The sequence below is a fragment of the Pipra filicauda genome, unplaced genomic scaffold (assembly GCF_003945595.2).
Source record: "Pipra filicauda isolate LSUMZ 115617 unplaced genomic scaffold, ASM394559v2 scaffold17_size4572894_pilon, whole genome shotgun sequence".
NCBI classification, from domain to species: domain Eukaryota; kingdom Metazoa; phylum Chordata; class Aves; order Passeriformes; family Pipridae; genus Pipra; species Pipra filicauda.
In genome coordinates, this window is record NW_024104287.1 from 1,830,064 (window position 1) to 1,849,791 (window position 19,728).

The 19,728-nt window shown below is 36.3% G+C and overlaps 1 long non-coding RNA gene across 1 annotated transcript; it reads left to right on the forward strand.

The window, feature by feature from the left end:
• Window positions 1-815: 815 nt before the first annotated feature.
• On the forward strand, window positions 816-11,217 carry LOC113988230. The gene is made up of 3 exons (XR_003540849.2): window positions 816-844; window positions 7,403-7,514; window positions 11,140-11,217. It is a non-coding gene; the product is annotated as an uncharacterized LOC113988230 (long non-coding RNA).
• Window positions 11,218-19,728: the final 8,511 nt, after the last annotated feature.

Here is a 19,728-nt window from a genome sequence, read left to right on the forward strand (position 1 = left end):
AAGCAATCCAGGAAAGCCTATTACTAAAGATATTAAAACAGTTTAGAGATAATTAGAGTTTACAAACTCACACTGATTTTTTTCAGATTGGTCTCAGATGTGTGTGAATTCCTGTGGCAACTGCTAGGTAGAGACACATGCTGGAAGTGAGTCCCTTCATATGACATGCTGTACCCCATGTGTGAGGCTGATGACCCACATATGTCAGAGTTTCAGGTTTATCTTTCAGTTGATTCTCTTTGCAAATAGGAGGATAACAGACATTTTCCTTTTTTTAATTAAGCCCATGTTATCCCAGTCGGATTATAAGAAATTCCACCAGCAGTGGTAATGATTGCTCTGCAATCTGCCTGCCCTTTGCGCTATGCAGAAAAGCCTTGCATTTGTTGTAGCAGTGGCATATTTCACCTGCCAAAAGCACAGCAGCAACAGCCCCTGTGAAGGAGCTCAGTAACCAGCAGGTAGCCAGAGGGGCAGGATAAGCGCAGAGGATAGGCATGTTACTCGCCCTAGTGTTTCCTTGCTGGCTCTACTGTTCCCGTTACAAGCTGCTAAAGAGGTGATGTGTGCTGACAGGGCTAATGAAGTGATGGTGAGGTGAGGAGAGGATGACCATTCTGAAAAAATAGTTGCACTTGTATTTTGAGTGAGGAAGTATGGCAATTTCTGCAATTAATGGAAAAGTTTTCTATGACATCATGTCAGATGTTGAATTCTTTCCTGTCCTCATTCTCTCTGCTATTAGGGGAAGCAGAGCAGGGTGATGGGGTGGAGTGAGAAGCTAGAACTGGCCTGTCCTGCCATCACAAGCATTCACCTTCCGGTGAGGTGAATCACACCAGGGGTAAGCACAAGTAAAACTGCTTGTAGGGATTACAACATCACGACTGTTCCCTTTAGGGCTGCCTGGCTCTAGGACTGAGTGGTAGTGAAAAACTGAGGACATGGAACAAATTCTCAAAGCAGATCAAAACAGTTATTCAGTTACTTCAGCTTAAAAAAAAAATAAAAATTGCTGTAAGTGGTGGCATGTAGGCTGAAGGATTGGTTAAAAGGGCTCATTTGAATAGTTATCTAGTGGGATGCTGTCTCTTTAGTTGGTGCTGAGTACTGAAGTACTCTCCCTGCTTCCCTCCCTACTGCCATGTTGGAAAGATTTTGCTTTTTCAGGGAGAGCAAGGGGTGTCTTAATTTTTGTCAGGGACCTGCAGCTTCCAAGCCCCTGTCCCCCAGTGCTGGCCCCATACCCCAGCCCGGTGGCAACCTGTGGAGGGAGCCACAGCCTGAATATGCTCCTTGTTGGGGCTTGACACCTGGAGCCAAAGGAGTGATGTGGCATGGCAGCTGCCCAGACAGGCCACCAAGGCCTTCTCCTCCAGCAGCTCCTCCTCTCTACTACAGCCCAGTTGCCACAGGTCCCCCTTCCATGCTTCAAACAGGTTGCAGGAAGTTGCTTCCATGGAATATAGAATTGCCAATGCAGAGTGGCCCTCATGCAGAGGGTGTGGGGGAGCCAGCCACAAGAGTTACAGGTTTGAGTAATTTTTCCCAAGAGTAGTCTAATTAACACATTCTTGGGGTTGTACTGAAAAGCCAGATTTTGGATGGTGTTTTTATGAAGTGAGGGAAGGAGGCTTTTGGAGGAGTTACCAGCTCCTGAGTCTCCCGTCTCCCCTTGCTAACAGCCCAGCCTTTTTCTCTCTGCAAGTCCTGAGATCTGTTCTAACCGCTTCATTAAGCTTCCGTGTGTCACGGTGGTGACTCCACAAATTTAATTTGGCTGGTTTTGTCCACAGGGGTGTGAAACTGGAGGACCAGGAGAACCAGCTCTGCAGCTGTGTTTTCCACGTGCTGAGTGGGGGCTGATATAAACAAAATGCTTTTCCTTCGGGGTTTTGGCAGCTCTTGCCCAATCTGTCAGAGAAATGGTTATGACTATTTCTCTGCTCTCAGATGAGGCTGTTGAAAACTTACAGCCTCTCTGGGAATTTCGGCTTCTTTCCATGGACCAGTAATAAAATCTGGTTTTATGTTATGTTTAATTGCAGACAATTTCAAGTGTTAAAAAGTCTCTCCTGGCAGATGTAAAAAGGGGAAAAACCCCAAACAAACCAAACCCACCCCACCTGTCCATTTTTCTGTCAAACCTAAATACTTATTCTTTTTGACAGTATTTACAATTTTTACATAACCTGACTGGCTGTTCTAAGAAGCTGTTCACAGCAGATATTTGCTACAACTTATATCCTATTTTTTTTTTCTCCATTGCTTTCTTTGCTTAGTTTCAAAACAAATAATTTTTCTTAAATTATATTAATTTAGCCTAAATTATTCATTAAGGAAGTTTTATTTCTTGTATAAACTTTTATAATTGGCTTATAACCTTTTTTTGCAATGCTTTTTAGTTGAATTGCAATTGCAACAAAATTGACAGATATATGTTAAAAAAAACCTGTAGGTGGAGAGTAATAAAACACAAAGTCATATCAAGAGAGGAATTAATGCTGCAGCAGCATCATATTAGAAGCTATTAAATGAACCAAAATGAATAAAATCAGATTTTTTTTCTATTCCTCTACCCTGTTTTGTTTATTCTTTTAAAAGCACACCACTTTAAAAATGTTTTTGATCGAGATTTTTTTTCAGAAGGTGTTTACAGAAAGCAAATATCATAAACCCCACAGATGTTCAAGGTGCTGTTCACGCATAGCAATGGTTGTCATGTGGTTCTTTTGTAAAATGTTTATTTTTCCCATGATAAGTTGAAACTTCTGGTTATTGGTAGTTTCAAAGTTTTTTGTGGCTAGAAGCAGCTTTCCCAACTATAGACCTGGTCATCAAGTAAATGGCAAATGTTTTTGAATATATGGCTAAAGCAACAGTGAAAATGGAGAATGAATATGTGATCATTACAACTACTTCCAAATAACTTCTTGTGTGTTATCACACTGAGGAAAAGAACATTAAAGTGACATTCTTTATTGAATAAACTCCTCACTGGAAATATTTCTCCTGCCTGTTCAACAAAAATGGATTTAACAAGTGCTCTGGAAGGAAATTTGCTTTGTGTTACTGTCAAATGTATTAGCTTTCATTGAATCTGATTAGATTTTTGATGCCAAAGTACCTATCAGTGGAAATGGTAGCCTGTGCTTTGAATAGCAGAACTTTCAGGAAAGATGGATCCATCTTGAGTAATATGGCTTTGAGACTTATACCCTCATGATGGATAATATTTACTATATTCTGATGAGACTGTAATGTCAGGATGCCTATTCTGGGAAGTGCTCAAGATAAAGGAGGAGTTGGATAGTGTAATGGTAAATTTGAATGAGGAACTGTGCTTTGCTTTTAGACTTTGCTGCTACTTTTTACTTGTGGACGTAACTCTCTGTCCTGGCTTTCATGTGGGTTTTGCTACCATGAGGTACAAAAAAGACTAGCAAGGTTAAAATCTTTTCAGCTAAGGAAGTGGTGGCATCAGACAGTGGTACAGTAGGAGGACCATTAAATGCAGTTGTGGTTAGTGCTTATGCTTAGGATGCTCTCCTTCCTGCTGTAAAATTTGCAAATACACAGTCTCACCTCCAGTGCACAATGAGTTGGTGACTGGGACTATGTGCACAACAAGGATGCAAGTTCTGGGTGGCTGTTATTGAGTGATGTGGCCTGTATTTTAATGATCGTGGACATCATTCCTCTTTATTTTGTGCTTAGTTCTTATCGTGAAGCCTCACTGAGCCTTTGCATTTCTTTCAGTTAAGTAAGTACATGATACAAGTTTGAACAAAAGCTTGGAGATTGGAAGCAAAGTAGTTTAAATTTCAAACTTCCCAGTAAATATTTTAACAAAGTATGCTTGATCTATGCAGATGAGGACTTTGAACAAAATATTTTTTATCTTTATTACTTCATTGCTTTAATTTCAATTCAGAAAAGGATATCTGGTGCCATGGTACTTTGCTGTGGCTATCGCCTTTCAGTGTCTGTGATCACAGTGGCTCACATGTTTTTTCTTAACTAGGCAATTGATATTCTTGCAAATGAAAAATGTTTTAAGTAATGTTACTTTTTTTTTATGGGGATATTTAAACAACTGTTTACACAGGTTATTGACCTAATGAGATACTTCCCTTAATTTCTGAAATTCATTTAAATTCTGATTCTACATTTCAAGATAGATAGTAACCACTACCCTTAACACTATAACAGCATGTGAATTCTTAGCATTTTCTTGAAGACTATCTTCCTTCTCCCCAGGTATGCAGGACATACTTGCTTGGAGTTTCACCTGATTTCCAGGAGTTACAGCTTCTCCTAGAGATATTGCATGTTCTCTGGTTATGACATAACTTTTGGGACCTGGAGGAGGCTGGAAACTTGGCTTCTGTTCTGTCCAGTGTTGCCTCCCCTTCTCATTCCTTTCCTCCCCTATAACAGAGGGAGAGTGCTTGTTCTCTTTGCACTATCACAATTTAGGCAGTGATTTTGAAATTGTCTAATGTAAAGTAGACTTTCCATAAGCTGCCTGGTGTAAATTGGGTAATCTGTTTTGATAGGGGACGTAGAGCAAAGTCAGTTGCTCAGAACTTGCAAAGACCTCAGTAGCTGCTGTCAGGTTTTGAGGCTAGGAAATGAAGTATGCATCTCTTCCCGGCTCTATCCTGATCCAGTACTGTAAAGAGTCAAAAAATTTTATTTGTAAGTAGGTTATATTACTGCTTCATAGTACTTACGGATGTAGTGTTGGAAAGGGAGACTATCTTTTGTGCATCTTGGAAACCTGGCTGCCACCCTGTACTGGATTTGTAAGGTTTAGAGGATCTGGACTGTAGGACTGCAGCTGTTAGGTACGATGCACCTGGGCAGGAGTTATAAGGAGAGAGGCAGTGTGGAAACAGGTCTTTGAATTGCTGTCGGGAGTCTAGTATTGAAAGTTATTTTTAATAACAGCAGACTCCATTGTGGCAAGTCCTACCACAAGAAGAACTCAGGAGATAACATGACCCAAGTCCTATAGGGCTGGGCACCCTGCCCTCACTGGGCAAAAATAGATGGCAGAATGCACACAGTAAGCAATTCACTTCTTCTTGCCAAAGTGCACGTTTACATTCCTTGTGCAGTTTAGAAAGCGTAGCATGGGTTGATGCATCATCACAACTGTTTCTTAGGGAGGTGTTTCCTTCTGTCTTGTTTCCTTTATAAAGTTTTTCAGTGTTTCATGAGAATAGCATCATTGATTAGTTGTGTGTAATGGTCTTTCACTTATATTGATAGGAGAGGAAGACATTCAACAGCTTTCAGGAATGCATTGCTGTAATTTACTCCTGTTTGCCTTTGTGCAGCATAAAAAGTACACTAGCAATAATAACTGTTGTTATTATTACTTATACTTGTAAAGAGGATAGGAAAACTAGCGGTTTCTGTGAAAAACTCTGGAATAGTTTATATGACATCCTTTAGTAAAAAAGTATGAGTTACTTTAGGATCTAATCATGCTTGCCTCTAAGGAAGATCTCTCTAATCTCATAAATTCTCAGTAGGAACTGACACATTTGGAAAGATGGTAATTAATTTATGTAGTATTTATATGATGGGAAAGCAGATACAGAAATCTGTTTTACTCCCCTTTGTAATATGTGGTAATTATAACAAGAAAAAAAACCCTCCTCTTTTTATTAATGTAAATGCATGCAAGCTCTTTATTTGTTTAGTAGTTCAAACTCTGGAAAGTTCAATTGAGGTATTTTGGAAAGATCTTTAAAATGTACTGTATCTTTTTTTTTTCCTGAGCTGTAGCAACTAGTACTGAAGACAGCCTGAGCAGGGACTTCGTTATAGTAATGAGCAAAACAGTCCTGATTCTCATGTAACAGAATATCTTCCAACAGATATTCTGAGGGCTCAATTCAGAGGACTATCCAGCTTTACAATGCATGGTTGCTCATTAGTGAGGGTGATCCATGGCAATGGGGATCACTCAAATGAGGTAGTGTGATATACTGGGATGCTTTAGTCCTTCTTTTTTCTCCTGAGGGCATCTGCATGTTCATGGGAGCATGGGTACTTGGGCTGGCACTTTGTATCTGCTTTCTCCTGCTCTCCTTAGGTCCTCCAGCAGTTGTGTCATTCACGTTGCCAAACTGGATCCAGTGGTGTCCCCGCACATTTGTTTGAGCAGTGATAGCCTTGCCAACCTTCAGGGTGTTAAGCATCACCTTCTGAAAGACTTTGTGTTTGGACATTATTGAAGAGGAACCTTCATTGCTCCAAACCTTGTGAACATCACAAATGATGTTTGACCTCATTTTTTCAGCGCAAATAAGTATAGCAGTTTTGCGAGGTATTTGGCATCTAAAGTCTCCAGTCACAGCCTGCTGTGACTACCCTTTCCTCTATACTTTCTTTTGTCATGATATCAGGCAGCCCAAGACACAGCTTCATATCATGAGGTGAACATGTTGATGTGTTTGCTTGTCTTTGAAAGATCCTGGTTTCCTGGCCACTTCTTCTCATCTCTTCCTGTGGTCACACTCTCTTGGTTTTGTCAGGGTTTTTTGGGTTTTTTTGTGGTTTGTTGGTTGATTTTTTGGTGGGGTTTGTTTGTTTTGTTATTGTTGTTTTCTGCCTCAAACTTGGTACTGACTCAAGGCACTTGAAATCACCAACCTGTTAGAAAAATATTCTGGCCAAAACTAATTATACATTTTTTTTCCTTGGCTGTGGAGTTGAATTGATTCCTGGAGTCAGTGCCACACTCATTGCAAAGGAGTGAAATGAAAGGGTTGGGAGCAAAGACAGAAAGACAGGGAAAACAAAGGACAACAAGTCTTTATGTCAGCTCAGCTCTTTGTAAAGCTGCCACACTACATCTCTTTCCCACTCCTTCCATTACCTCTTAAGACCTAGTCCCGCTAATAATATATGCCTGTAATGTGTGCATATTTTGGTGGGTTTTTTCACTGTCTAAAGGAGAAAGTTGAAAGTTAGATGCCTTCTTACTTGAAGGCTGATATTTCTCTGTATTGTGATAATAAAATATATTTTTCATACCTTTGCACATTCCCTCATGGTAAACAGCTGTGCCACCAAATTTGATGGAGAAATAAGATAGATTTTAATTAAATCATGCAACCCAGCTTTATACTTTCATTTGTACGAAAAGCAATGGGGTTTACATAAGAAATATTATCTTCTATAATTTATTAGAATTACTATATTTAAAATTATAACTTACAAAAAATGCTTTTAACCAGGGCACAAATGGTTAGTTGCCTTATTAAAAAAAAAAAAAAAAGAAAAAAAGCTACAACTAATCTCCAAATAGTGACTTTTATAACTCTAAATTTCCTGTGACTTAACAAAAATGTAAAAATGACCAATCCTATCTCATATTATGCAGAACCACATGCTGGATCCATGGTGTGAAGTCTGTGAAAAGCTGAGCACCCAGTATTTTGAGTCCATTCAATGGGAACACCAGCAGCTCTGGATTTAATGAGTCTGCTCTTAATGTGAGTATATATGATTTTAATTACCCACATGGATTATTGGCTGCACATTGGTGGAATCTTTCAAATATTACATTTTAAATTAGTTAATGTATATTGGAATATAGCACCAAGTAGTTAAGGTGGCTGTCCATCATATTGCTATCCAATGTAGATCCAAAAAGAAGTCAAATTGCTTATGTAACTCTGACACGTATGGGCTTTTTATTATATATGTCACTGTGCCATGACTCAGTAGCAGATTTGCTATAAATAGCAAATAAAGCAACAAAAGCTTTGGAAGCTTTAGGAATGTTATCAAACCGAATACAAAATACTCCTTGAAATGAGTGTCTATTTTAACTGTTTACTTCAAAATTATGATTGATGATTTTTGACCCACAGTGAATGAAGCCAAGTCTTTGTGTATTCTGTCCTTAAAGTGAGAAGTGTAGCTCACAAGTTGATCAGACAAAACAGGAAAGTACAAGAGAAAACTTTCTGAAAATCTGAATGTGTCTAAAGGGGTCCAGGTGTTAGGGGAGAATAACATAGGTTTGGCTGGGTGGTATTTTGGTTTGTTGGGTTTTTTGGTTGGTTTGTTGGGGTTGGTTTATTTTATTTTCACTGGTTCCACTAATCTCAAAGTAGCATAAGCTTTCCCCAAAATTATGCACCTTGTTGAATATTGCCTGGTCCAGTAATATATAGGAAAGAACATTTTGGGGTACCATCTGCAAGTGAATATAGTCAAAAATATAGAAGAGGGAATAGCTTTACATGCCCAGAAGAAGTTGAATAAAAAACAATACTGAAGAAGCTTGGCATGTGAGGAATAATGTATAATATTAATAGTCAGACTGAAGGTGAAGAAGAGGAAGAAGACACAAAACTTGTGAAGCTTAGAGAGTTACAAGCTTTGTAGCAGTTAGAGTTTCAGGATCGGACTCTGTTGCGTATAACTTCAAAGTTATGAAAACCATTGAGGCCCAGCAATGGAAGTTTACTTTTCTTTCCTCCTCACTTTTGATGATATTTGCATTAAATAAAGCAAATAAAATAGAAACCTTTCAAATCCTCAGCAAGAATTGTGAATAGAAATTTGAAGCACTTCCGAAATGTTTATTCACTATAAATGAAGGGCTGAAAAATAATTTGGAGTCCTAAATTAGTTATGAAAATGGTACAATTGATTTACAGTTTTATTTCTTATAAAATGTTTGTAAAACTTTTTTTCTATAACAACATAAAAATTAGTCACTTAGTAATTAAAATATTGTATATGTTTGGGTTCCAGTAGTCAAAATAACGATAAAGGTTCTAAGGTACTAGCTATAAGGAATAAGAAATATTGTGGTTTGTTTAAGAAATATAGTGAATTTTATGGAAGAAATGCAACAGCACACAACCAGAGAGCTTGTAAATATATGGTTCTTTTAACAGAATGTTCAACTATAATTACATGAAAAAATATACTTTTTTTTTTGAGTTTCAAAACCCAATTTTGTTATGAAAGCTAGTTTTCAATCTATGCTTTCGCGCTATGCAGAATAACATAATACATATCAATAAAATTCTTGTGTTCTCAAAGTCAACAGTTAATTTTCATGTACTGATGCAGAGATACAGAGAGTATACATCAATGTTTATATGTAAATACTCTTTATAAGAACATAATAAATGTTTATTAAAGATATACTTTGAGATATACTCCTTATTTAAGACATATGGTATTTACTTTATTCAATTCTTAAGATATTTTTGGGTCTATCTCCCAGAAATTCTTACTAAGTAAGAAACTTAGTGAGTTTGATTGTGAATGCAAGCTATTGTCTTCTGTCTTTACTCCTCCAAGACTGTGAAAATACTTTGACTTTCAAAATAGTCTTCATAACGTCTGCAACTACTAGTTGCTTGGCACCTCTGTGGTACTTTTTAATATTGTTTGGCTTATTTTAAAATTAGAAGCGGCCCTTTCTTGCTGTGTTTTATTTGTTGGACTATTTCTTTTGTTACTTGTGCTTCTTGGATGTTTATTGTCAGTAGACAGGTAAGTGAGGCTGATTTTGGTGATAGAGGAAGTTACAATTAACACATTTTTGTTAATTTAGAAATGATATGAGCTTGTATATATCCACCATTCTTTGATTCATTGAGGATGTGACTTCTAAAAGTGGTATTATTACAGGCAGTTGTTATTGTAATTTTTTTGTGTGGGACATGGATTGATTAATTTATGTCAGAAAAAAAGAAGCTTACAAGAGCTTCTCAAATTAATTGTGGGGGGAGGGTGTATGTGTATGATTACCTATGATTTGGTCAAAAACTTTCTTTCTTATCCAGACAAAATTTGATTGAACTATTCATAAAAAGAAGTTTTAGTTTTTCATTTAAAATCGAATTCACTTTTGCAGATTGTGTCAACGAAAGATTCTCCGAAGAAAAATATGACAATCATGGAAGTGTTTTTATTAATGTCAGACGTTTGTGAAATGATCTACTTTTACAGCAAATGTGTTAGGAGGGAGGGGGGAAGTAGAGAACAAAGGCAAAAAAAGCAGCACTTTTAAAGGATGATTAGTCTATTGTTTCAGAACCTGAGTGCTGATTCTGTCAATGCAGACTATTTAATTTCTTTCTTAGAAGCTAGAAAAATATTCTTTTGTACACTCACTTATGCAAGGAAGAGTTCATAAATATCTTGTAAATGAAATAGTACATACATGGTATGTAACAGCAGTGCGGAGAATATTTGACTAGAGACAGCCTTTTCCTAGCCTTTGGAAGGGTGAATATGAGGAAGATAGACAGAGAACAAAGGAAAAATGAGACACGTGAGGAGAGATTAAGGAAGAAAAAGAAAAGAGTATATTTTATCAGTTTCCTTTTCATAAAGAATAATCTGAAAATGAATGAAATTATAGCTCAAAAAAGAAGTATTTTTACATCACTCTAGCTCAGAGAATACCCAACACTATTAGAAATTAATTCTGATACTATCTATTGAAGGTCAAATGAAATTGTTTCCTTGGATATAGACTACAATCCAGACATGTTACTGTGCAATTAAAAGCAAAATGCTCCACTAAAGAGAATGAAAGCTATTCAAATTAACTTGGTGGGAAGAATCTATGTCTTCATTTTATTACAACAGTTTGTATTTCCAAGTGTAATGACATTAATCTCTAGTTTTATACTTCATTTAGTTCTGCAAAGATACATTGTATGACTTAAAGAAACATAGATCAGAATATGGGAACATGATTTTCAGCCTTTTTTTCTAAGTATAGGCAACATTTCATAATTTTTTCTTTTCACATATTTATAAAATGCAATACAATAAACTCAATGAACATTCAGTACAGGAATAAGCAATTGGTAAATGAAATAATTTATCTCTAACAAAAAAGTAGATTCCAAACAGCATACTATAATCTATATTGCACTTAATTTCTCTAAATGATTACAGTGGCACTTGGGGTGGGTTTTTTTCTTTCCTGTGTCACTTTCTCTGAGCTGCTCCTCCCCACTGCCACCTCTCATATTTCCAGGTGTATCATATGGAAATTACATATTTTCATAATTTCAAATCTTAGGGTCTCAAATTCACCTCTCAGACCTAATTAATATCATACTGTTTTTTTCAAAGGTGCTGAACTCCTGCGTCTCACAGAGAAAGGGCTGGGTAATGCTCAGCACTTCTGCAAATAACTTACTGGAAATGTAGGCACTTATATTTTAGACAGTTAAATATTGATTCAGAGGGTTCACGTTAAGCCTTTTCATTTGGAAATATACCTTTTGACAGTCTCCTTAATTTTTACATTGTGCACTTTTATAGTTTAAGTGGACCACTGGTGGGACTAAACTGGTGAGAAGTGGTCAAGTGGGTGTGATTAAGGAACTGCTGCCTAATATGCTAGGATGCTGATACTTATGATATGTGACTGTTAAAAATCTAACTTGTGCTCCCACAACATCAGCCTTTCCTTTAGTATATGCCATCTTTGCAGCATTTCAACTATTTTAATTTCAAAATATTAATGTAACAGCATTTGATATTACAAAGAAAAATGCTTAAATTATTTCATCAATATAAATAAAATGTTCCTTTGTGGAAAGGATATTTGAAAAGAAATTAAATACACAATTTATTTGTAGAGAGGATTTTCTTAAGGTTAAAAATAACTTTTGATCAGAATCTGTGTGAATAAAGGACATTTAAATTAGTTAGGTTCTTGTTGGCATAACTTGGCCTCATACAGTGCCATTGTACTAATTCAGAGTACAGAATGGTATAGAATAATATAACTAGTGGATCCAGGTACACACATCCCATTGTCTTGCCTTTCCTCGTTCACCCTCAGCAGGGAGGCTGTGCCCAGGCCCCTGTCTGTGTTTGTGGTGAGCCTCACTGCATGGCAGCTTTGCCTGTGCCCTTCAGCTCCAGCGGCCATAATGCAAGATTTAAATGACACAGATAATCTTGTGCTGACCTAGCAGATCTGCAGGATATTTGTGGGAATTGCAAATGTCTAGAAAAGGGGCTGTGCATTTTGTAGAATCCACGGCAGATTGTAATGTGATTTACATTGGTGCACAGAGTTCGAACAGAGGGTGATTTTTAATGTTAGTGCAAGAAATCTGCTCTCTCATATGGAAAGAAATATTTCTATAACTCTTGGATCTTTCTTAGCTCAGTCTGTGAGACTTCTGAAATGAGAATTTCAAAACTAATGTTACTGCACTATTTGATATATGATAGTCTGTAGTTGAGAACAATTTCCTCTTCTCATTCATTCATGATGTGAAAAAAACCAAAACAAACAAAGAAAAACCCCAAACAAAACAAAACTCCACCAAAATTAATCTGAATTTTATAATATATGAAAGGGATAAATGGAATAGTGGAACCAAGATATACAATTATTTTTGATAATATTCTAAAAACTCTGGTATTAAAATTACACCAGAAGAAATTGTTACAGTAGTTGGTTGTATCCTAAATATTTTTATTCTCATTGATATATTCAATATAAATTAAGCCATAACATATTAATTTATACCCCAATTTAGTTGTCTATTACAATAGACAGTAATTTATATTACAATTTTTTTATTGCTGATGTATTGAAATTATTTTTATTACTTGTTTCCCTGAAAAAATCCAAATATCTTGTGGAACAAAATAATAAGGGGGTGTTGATTTTTAACTTTGTTGTTTGTAGTTTTGGGGCTTTTAATTTATCTGATATTATGTATCCATGTACAACTAATCAGATTTTATGTTATTGCATGTTCGTATTTTTATCTTCTCTTTTTCTTTAATGGGATTGTAAATCCTTCTATGACTTAATTGTCAATCTTGATTTCAAAGATCAACTTTAGACTAAAGCCAGAACTTAGCATTTGAAAATTATTTTGGAAACTTTGTGGCAAACTGCGTAAAAAGGACTGCTAGAAATCCTCTTTGCAAAGAAGTTGTGTTTGCCATAACTGTGGCAATAAATCGCCCTTCCCGCTGGCCAAAATGTAGAATAATCTAGTTAAAAACAAAACAAAACAAACAAACAAAACCAAAAAAACCCCCATACAACTGACAACCAATGTAAGGCCTAACTGGCAGTTATTTTGGGACAGGCCAAAGTCTGCCACTGATTTTAAGCATTTGGATGTGTGTGTCTCTTTTCATTCAGGGCTCAGTGCTAGCAAAGGGTTAAGAGTTTAGACATGGACCTGAAATGCTGAGCAGGGTTGATGATCCCAGAGGAAGGAAATTTGTCCTGGCATGGAAAGTATCTTCACAATTCATTTTGTCTTGCAGAAATTTCTCCCTGTGTCATTCCTAATAGTGGGGAGGTTTAAGAGAGTGTGGGGAGAAGAGGGAAGGGGGAACATATATGGGAAAGGGCCCTCTCTGTACAAACTCCTGATCAGCAGATGGGATGTTCTGGAAATACTTAGATCATACCAATAAAAAAAGACTAGCACACGGTCCTAAGAAACAATGTTTTTGCATATAAACACACACACAAAAATAATCTGGTCTCAGAGTCACAGCTGCAATGGCACAGTGACTCATAGTCTCTGAAGTCTCCTTTATAAAATGGAGTGGAATGAACTGCTGTTCAGATGCAAAATCTCTAAGACTCACAACTGATCTTTGAACAGAAATGTTTCGAATTGTCAGCAAAAAGTAGTTTACTTCAGAAGTAGAAAGAAGGGGAGCAGGGTAAAAACCATACAAGTGAGATATAAGGTGAATATAAAGTGAGTTCACCCCCCACAACTCTTTAGGCAGGTAATTGAGATTCCTGCTTTGGTGGTTTGATTCCATTTCTATTCACCTAGTCACTGGATATAAAAAATAAAAATAATTTTGAAAAATCACTATTATGGGTATCTTAATGAGATTCTTCCTTGGGGTGTTGTTCATGTTCAATCTCTTGCAAGCATGCACACTATGGAGAAAAATGCAATTTTCTGTTCTTGATTAAAGATGTCTTAAGTAGACAGTAAAATTATTAGACTTTAACCTGTGTCTTATAGGTAGATGTTTTGGTTTAAGACTACACCACCTGAGAAAAAAGTAGTTTTAATTAGAGTTGCTACTGTTTACCAGCAGTAGCACTGTTATGTGATGGTCTTGGGCTATAAACAAAGTTTTAGAGAAGGAACATGCAGTTTTTGGACTGATGTAATTGTAAAAAAGGGTCTGCTGCTGAACATGCAAATCCTTCTTTAAGTCACGTTTTACTAGTGCCTTAAATCCTTGTTATTTTATGCCTGCTTATTCTTTAAAGTATAGCAGTTAGTTAATAATATCAATATATCATACTCAGTTGCTTGCCAAGCTGCTGCATATGAAGTCCAAACAACTTAACAGGACATCTGCTCCCAGGAGTGCAGGTGTAGCACCCAGGGGGGAAACCCACACACAGCCCAATCTGGGACAGTTTCACAGAACCAGGCTTCTATTCCAAGATGCAGACTGGATGGAAGTAAATGGAGTTGTACATCTCTCTCCTTATTTTCTTTTGATTTGGAAAAAAAAAAGGCATTTCCACTGCAGTCTATGGGAGGGCCTGTGAGGGTTGGAGTCATGGGGCTTGTTGTGATGGACCCTTTGGTGGGCTGTACACTGTGACGTTGGCTGTTCCATGCCAAAAACTGCAAATGTTACCCTTAAATATTGCTATATTAACATCATAATGTGCCTTTAGTATGGCAGACTGCAAATCTGTGTCACTCTGGGCACCCTCTCTCTCCTGCTTTCCGATCACTATGTGAAGTGCAGTAGTCGGTATTTCTGATGTAGTGTTAGTTGTAGGCCCATGCACTTGGAAATACAAACGGGGAGAAACCTTACATTCCTGATTCCACTTGCGTTCATATGGAAATATAAAAGCTCAGGTCTCAACTGAACCTTATTTCCATTGTATTTAAGTGCCAAACAAATAAAATCAAAACTAAATCAAACCCACCTCTATCTATAAAAGGAACTGTGCTCATGTATGATATGATCAAATGACTTCCTTAACATTGATACCTGTAGGTGACCATTGCTATGCCCCTCTACTTGAGTTTTGTAGAAAGCTTCAGAACTCCCATACAGAAGTTATCACTGCTATGATCTGAAATGCTTAATATTAATGTAGTAACTTTCAGAGGAAAATGAATGGTGATACTTGGTGCTTAGAAACAAAAATCCTGATACCAAAATAATCCATACCTGTGTATAAAAAAGCTCAAATGGGTAGCAAAATTCTCAGTGTTACATGCATGAGACTACAAAAAAGTTATGTTTTAAAATTTTATCTTTGAAGAAATAATAGACCACATTAATTAAACCCCTTAGTATTAGCTGAAATATGCCAGGGAGAGTCTTTTAGTGTTTGATGGCATCTTCTATCCACTTGGGAAAAAGACAGTTTTCTAAGAATTCATTCTTCAGAGATGTCCCACAGTTGTGGACAGATTTCTGTTTGACTTGGTACCAAATGATGGAAAGGAAAAATTTTGAAAAAGTACAAAGTAACATCCAGAGCACCAATACCAGCTAAACATAGGTTTTACAGGTAAATTATATGCAAATAAAATATAGCCAATAATGGCACAGTCATGAAATTGCATAGTCATACAAAGCCTTCCTTGCACAGCGCGTTTCTGTGCTTTTGCTGAAGCTTTTTGTAGGTCCTGTTTTAGTGGGGTAATTTTCATTCAGATGCTAGTAAAATCTAAAGTATCTCTAAACTACTTTAAAGAGAGAACTAATGCTGTGCTATTCAGCAATCCAATTGAGCTCAGAGGGAAAAAAACCAAAACAACTCTACAGAGAACAGGAAATACATCTACATGAGTCACAAAGATGTCGTAAGGATTGTTCTGTTCAGATTTATACTGACACACTTCTGGTGAACTTGAAACTCTGCTGCTTCTTATAAAGAAAAATGTTCCTAGATGTTGAACAGTATAAATTTTCTTACCGATGATACATTAATAACATTATTACTTTATCTTGCTTTCAAGAGAGAATACTGTTTTTTCAATTCCAAAAAATTCAGGATGTATTAGAAGTGTGGGAATACATATGCGTGTATATATAAAAAATATATTTTAAAAATCTATTGATTTTATATATTTTGAAATTCGGTTCTCAAAACTGAAAGACAGCATAAATCTCAGTTTAAGGACTTTGACCAAATAGTAATGTTGTTTCTGCCCTAAATTTTTCACTTGTATCATGCGTAAAAATGCAGTGTCTCTCTGTCTAGTCTTGTGCAACGTGAAACCTGTTACTGGCTAACACATAATTTTAGAATTTTAATATTGCAGGAGCCTTTACTTGGAGCCCTGGTGCAGCTGCTATGGACACATTTCAGCTTTTTATAAGCTCATACACATAATAAAACAAGAAGTCACAAAACTAGATGCTATAAAACAACACAGGAAGAAGCACTCATGTTTTCAGGTTCTTAATACTATCTTGATAAAATATTTAGTAAGGTGAACTGTGTCAGAGGAAAGCACTGTGCGGGCATCTTGTTTTAATTCTAGTCTGTACTCACTAGCTCTGCAGGCTTGCATTTGATCTCTGAGCCAAGATAAAGCTCACAATGAGAACCAAGCACAGCAAATAAACAGAAATGTCTCCTTTGGTAAAGGGTGTGAAACAGAAGTATTCCACTAGGTCCAACAGTATGTGCCACAAGACGCTACTATTCGCATGGCCATGATTCTGAGACAGCACCCTCAGACAGGGGTGGAAAAATCATAGTAGCGGAGGAGATGTAGCTGCTGAACTCCAGGGGAAGTTGAGACAGGCGGCTGCTGGTGCTAGGGAGGGGCATGGCCGCAGTGACTACTGTGCTGCAAACACAGTTTTTCTTGTAGTCTGTTTTATGTTACCATGGTAGGTAAGGAAGGGCATAAAATTAGTGGATTTTCATTACCCTTTTCCAAGTGCAATTGTATCGTGCCTGACACATCTGAGTCTTGGGGTTTTATGCGACACTTTCGTAAACATGTTTTTCTTAATTAATCATCCCTAAGGAACTGGTCATTATGAGTAGTTTATGAGCGGTTTGAAACTTAGTGTCCTGGCTAGGATGAGGTCTGTTAGAGGATTATTTCCTCAAAAATATGAGGGGCTAGGGATGTTGCTGTTTTAGTAGTTTGCAACTCTTTTCATTTGGTAGAGGTAAATTTGGACAAATGCTAGATCAGTTGTTCAGGACAATTTGTGGCTTCAGACTAGTTTCCATCATCTGAGGAAACACCACAGACTACCTTCTTCAAACTGTAACCTTCCTCTGGTTACATTCTGTCTGAATGGATGAGGGAACACATTTTGGAGTACAGTCATTTAAATATTTAGTAGTGACTTTACTGCTTACTGCGCTTCATTTCAAAGGGGTTAGCCCCAGAAATAAGCACAGCTACTGCATGCTCAGGAGTAAGTGCTTTCAGGATGGCGCCTTAACACAGCATTTGTACAGGACTTGTATGGTATTAACAACTTTAGGTCCTCAACCTGCAAACACTTATGCGTTTCAGTAACTTTATTCTTGAGAACAGTCTAGTAGCACTCACATGAGTGTGATTACGGACACGAGTAAGTGCTCACAAGATCGCGGCATTAGTTTTCAAAGGGACTGTAAACTCTGTGGACCATTGCGGAAATATATATACTGCAATGACCTGTGAAATTGCCACATATGCATATAGCTGTATGAAGTAAGCTACCCGTTCCCTGTACCTAGTTCTGTGAGTGTTTCAATGAACGAGCAGCTTTATTCACGCAAGCAAACATAAGAAATGGTATGGGATTGCTTACGCGAGTAAAGCCGGACATACATTTAAATGTTTGCAGGTCTGTCCTGCAGACTTTGCTGTTTAAACGCGTGTTTTTGTTCCATGTGTTGAATCAAATGCAGTGCTATGGATTCAAATATCATGAGAAAAATAAGGTTGTGAGTTTGCAGGGTAACATAGAATCTACCAAAAATCTCTGCTGAAAAGGTGTCTGGTGGCTGCAGTGACCGTAAATAAAAAATTACTAGAAAAAACAGTAATTTTAATTTTGCCTTTAGATTGAAAAAAAATAAAATTAAAAAGCTGTAAATGTTAAACATGTCACTGGATCAAAAATGGCACAATGACATTATTAGTTCCCGTCTCTTTTTGTTCCCTTTCTTCTGTTACATTTAGGTGAAATCCCCCAAAATATTACTTATAAATGGCAATATGTTATCTAGAGTTATCTTTTCATTAGGAAATAATCAGCATTTTATGCTTCAGAGCTCTTAAATATAGGAAAAGTCAAGAAAAGGCAATATTTTTCTATACATGTTCTTTAGTATGCAGGGCAGATAATAGAGAAGGCAATAAAAGCAAGTGGTCTTTTTCTTATTAGGAATGGAAGAACAAATAATTTCTTAAAACAGAACTGCGAGGTAGTCCTTGGTCATAGATAGCCTGAAGTCATGGAAAGCCATGTTTATAACTGTGCACAGATAACGACCAAGATGATTAGAAGTAAGACAGAAAATTCCATAGAAGCAGCTAAAATATTTTCATTGCCTTTTAAAAAGCATACTTGTTAGCTTGTCCCATTTTTTTGAGTCTAGAAAATGGATGATATGGTGTCTGTGTTCAGATGCAAACTAGGCTTTAGCTTCACAGAGCTACCTAAACTTAAAATATCAGTGTCTGAAAAGTGAGTAATTCATTCTACTGTTTAAGAAAGTTCTGTTAACATATTAAGCATGTAAATATCATGGATGCTTTTTTGAGCTATTATTGGAGAGTTACTTGGGGACTGGTATTATGCTTTGTAGTTGCTACGGAAACTTTTTAATATATGCAGTTTGGGAACAAGAAATTGAAAGTAATTTTTACATTCGTAAATCCAGTTTCCTAGTAATAAAAGGAACAATTGTGGATTATCAGATTGTTACCAAAGCTTTCCACAAGATCTTAAGATTATTAATCTCCAAAAATGCAAGAGGAAAAATTATACTAATAAACTTCTACAAAGAAATAGGAAGAAATGATAACTATTTTTTCATCATGTGGAAACCAATCAATTCAAAACCCAGGATTTTAATACATTCTTGGGAAAATGAATAGCTGATCAAAAAGTGGGTTTTGAAGAAACCTAAAACGACTTCTAAATTATTTTTTTAAAAAGGTGAGAAAATTATGATTAAAAAATCAGTCTCTAAATATTATATGAAACATATATTTTTAAAGTAATTATCTTCTTTATTCCCTTGAAGTAATCTTGATATAAGAGTCAGGAAACACTTTTTAATATGATAGAGATTTTATACTCATTTAGAAACCTGATCACAGGGGTTTTTTCTTCATTTGTGGATTTCAATGCAGTAACATACCTAAAAAGATTGAAAAATACACTAAAACAGTTCTGAGAACAAAAACACTTGAGCTCACTAATATTTTTTAAGATTAAAAGGTAAACCAAATCCACTGAAGAGAAATTGATTTTAATTTGTCTACAAAATTATTTAAAAACTGATGTTTTCTTGTATTTTCCAGGAAAAAAAGGGGGTTTAGGTTTTTAGAGTATTTAATAAATTCCCATATACCAGTGTTTTTATTGTTAATTTCTAGTAATGAAAAATTAGTAAGCAAGATTGAATGAATGTATTCTTTTTATTTTAATTTGAAAAATTGTTTCTCAGAATAATTTTTGTATTTAAAAAAATTGTTGTTT